The 3,497-nt window shown below is 34.5% G+C and overlaps 1 pseudogene; it reads left to right on the forward strand.

Annotated features, from left to right (window-relative positions):
* The first annotated feature begins 286 nt into the window (after window positions 1-286).
* On the forward strand, window positions 287-2,900 carry LOC116110020 (annotated as a pseudogene).
* The last annotated feature ends 597 nt before the right edge of the window (window positions 2,901-3,497 follow it).

A 3,497-nucleotide genomic window follows, 5' to 3' on the forward strand; every position in this document is an offset into this window, starting at 1 on the left:
AGGTTCAAATGGTGGTGGTGAAGAGACTGTTTGCCACCGGAATCGGCCAGAATCGGCTTTGGGTGTTAACAAAATATAAATTTTGGGTGAGAAAGTAATATTTTGAAACTTTTTGGGTGGAAAAGTCATGGCAAACCTTGGGTAGGAAAAAGTTGTTAACTCTTATATGTAACTAAACGGAGATAGTAAATATCTCATCAATAACCACTCACGACCCGCCAACTACTGGTAATTATATGCAACTAAACGAAGACAGTGCCTGCGAAGCATCAAAACGAAGAAGAAAATGGAGAAAAGAGAAGACTTGAAGTTGGTTTTACCCTACCTGCCATTATTGGTTCGTTCATCAACTTTGTTTTGGCCATCGAAAGTAGTGGAAGCTCTTAGATCAACGGCGAAAGGTCCCGAACACAGCCGGGTCAACTTAAGAGAAGTGTTTTCTATGGCCATTTGTGACATCAGAAGGTCGCTCTCTCTCTTTGAACCTCTCGCGCCTTTTGCCCTCAATGGTTACGTGCTTTTCTTCGATAATGTAATTCTTTCTCTCCTGAAAAAAGGTCAGTATTTTTCATTTGGGTTTGTAGTTTAAATTTGAGTGAGTTTTATGAATTTTGTGTTGATGGGTATGTTTTTACTTGATTATTTGGGGTTATAGTTTGAATTTGAGTTGACTTTTATGAACTTTTTGTTGATGGATTATTTATTTATTTTTTTGGCTGGATGAAAGTTGTGTTGTTGAAGTATCAATGTGAAGCGAATTTGTGTCAATGGGTATGTTTTTTCGCTTGAGTTTTGTTGGTTTATTGCGATTGTTGTGATGTGAAATTTATGAGTTTTGTGTTGAAGGTTATGTTTAATATTTTGAATTTGAATTGAAATTTATGAGTTTTGGGTTGATGGGTCTCGTTATGCCATACAATCATGAAGAAATTGTTGGCTTGGATGTCAAAAGCTCTCTTTTGAAGATAATTTGGATAAGCATAAGATATTAGTGAATTGATTAACGAATAGCTAATTACATAAAGACATTATTATAACTGAAGCTGAATAAGGAGGATTTGTGCAGCTTATATCGCGGGCGGAATCAACAAAGTGGTTTGGAGAGGTTGTTCTGGCACTAGCAAATTTTCTCTTGCAGTTGCCCTGTCTATTAGAAAGTCACTATCAAAATGCAGATGATTTTCTTGGAAAATATGGCATCAAAACAGGTCTCCGCATATTGGGTCCACAAGAAGCAGGCATAGTGTTCCTCAGCCAGGTATCTTTATATTTGGGCTATCAATTGTTAGGCACACAATTTAGTGCTCTGGCCACGGCTTAAATATATGGGGTTTTTAGGTCTACTGAAAGATGTATATAAGTTGCAGAAGTTCTGCAAAATTGATATTGCTTGTGTCATATAATCTATTAGATAAGACAACACCCTTATCATCTTAAAAATTGTTTCTTGGCCTTTTCTAGTAGTTTCATTGTTTATTCTTCTTCGCTTTCGGTTGTTTTTCTAATATATGGCGTAATCATTGATAGTTTAAATGTTGCTTTTCAAGAATTGATTGGTACTCTTCTTGCATGCCCTTTCTTTTGTTTGTTCCCAGTCACCGAATAGAGGTGCAAACCATCTTCCGGCCATCAACTTTGATGAATTGTTTGCTTATGTAACCTTAAGCTATTTTTATTTATTTATTTATTTTTATAGTGGACCATTTGAACTATACCATAAACCTGTATTAGAGATATCATAGTGAAATATGGATATTCTAACATGTGTGATACTTAGGCTTGTGGATATTTGCATAGTGTGATGGATAAAGTGTTTTGCACCAATGGCTAAAATTTGAAAGTAATTACGATTTGGGTAAAGATTATTATCATTTGTTGTAGAAAACAAACATTAGGAATTTCCATGTTCACCTGATAGTTTTAATGTCTCACTATGAGCAGGTGTTATTATTTTTAACATAAAGTTTTACTTCATGAGTTAGCTATTTAGCTTTATGGTTGATTTGATTTTCACGCGTTCGGGTGTATCCCATGAAATCAATTGATTTTTTCTTTAGTTTTTATTTTTTTGATTCTCAAAGCTAGTAACTGAATAGTGTAAAACTTTCATCTTTTTCAAGAGTCTATATGAAAGTGCGAGTGAAAATAAGGAAAATAAAATAAAGCACTATTGATTTTTTTATTCTTAAATGATCGTACATTATTTTGAAAGGATATCCTCATGTATGCCCATTGGCTGTGTCTCATTTGAGCAGAAGGTTCCTCCTTTAGACCATCGTCCTTTATTCATCTCTTATCCTGATGCTGATGCATGGAGTAAATCCGTCATACCCCTCTGCCCTTTTGAGGTAATTCAAAATACTTATATAATCTATTGTGTTCAATTTTATTTGTTTAGTTTCACACTTTTTAGCCGTTGATGAGGCAATTTTATACTTTGTAGACTTACAGTTTAGGCTTAATAGAAGATCACTCCACCGATACTCTTCAAGTGGATTTTGCAAACAAGTATTTTGGAGGTGGTGCACTTCATAGGGGCTGTGTGCAGGTAAAGTTTTCTTGTTAAATATTAAGATTGTAGAGTTCTTTATGGTTCGTGCCTATTTAGGTATTTTTCGTCACCTATATCTTAATTTATTTTCCAAGAATTTGTTCCTTTGGCATGCATGCCTTCTCTTTTAAGTTGCTCTCCTGCAATGTTTGCCTTCTCATGTATCACACGAGCCATTATCTTCTTGCATTCAACTCAATTGTAAAATCAATGATTTCTTAATATTGGTTATTATCATCACGATCTTACGTAGGAAGAGATCCGTTTCATGATCAATCCAGAATTAATTGCTGGGATGCTTTTCTTGCCTTCCATGGCTGACAATGAGGCTATAGAAATTAGACTATAATGGGTAAGTCCAAGATTTGATTCAATGGAGATACAGACACATAATAGGATGCTTAATTGTCCTTCAATAAGAGCTTAAAATTAGATTGTTGTCGAGTGAACTACTTTGCTGTATAACTTCAATTTTGTGATGATTTACAGAATTTATCCAATAATATAAAAGATTAGTGGCAAGACCATCTACACACTTGAAGGATTACGTTCCTAAATACCGGGTATCTCATTGTAATTTCATTGAATGATAATTTTAACCAAAGTTTATTTTTCCAATCGTCCAACTCTTATCTTCTCAGAGGCCTTTCTCTTCCTCGAATTAGAGAGCCAACACATAACCCCACCACTGTTGACCAAGGTTGACTTTTCATTTTAAGAATAAAATTGTAAAAAAGGAGGAAACGACGTCGTTTCTCTCTTTACTATTCTTCTCTCTCTTTCACTCACTTTTTCATATAAAAGTGAGCTGAATCTTTTTGTACTTTATCAATTGAGCAATAACAAAGAATTCTCTCTCAAATTTCTTCCGAAATTCCAGTCTTCTAAGTTTCACAACCACCTTCATTGACCAAATTTTTGGATTTGGTATTTTGTGCTTTTAAGT

This window comes from Pistacia vera, unplaced genomic scaffold (genome assembly GCF_008641045.1).
Source record: "Pistacia vera cultivar Batoury unplaced genomic scaffold, PisVer_v2 Contig592, whole genome shotgun sequence".
Lineage (NCBI taxonomy): Eukaryota > Viridiplantae > Streptophyta > Magnoliopsida > Sapindales > Anacardiaceae > Pistacia > Pistacia vera.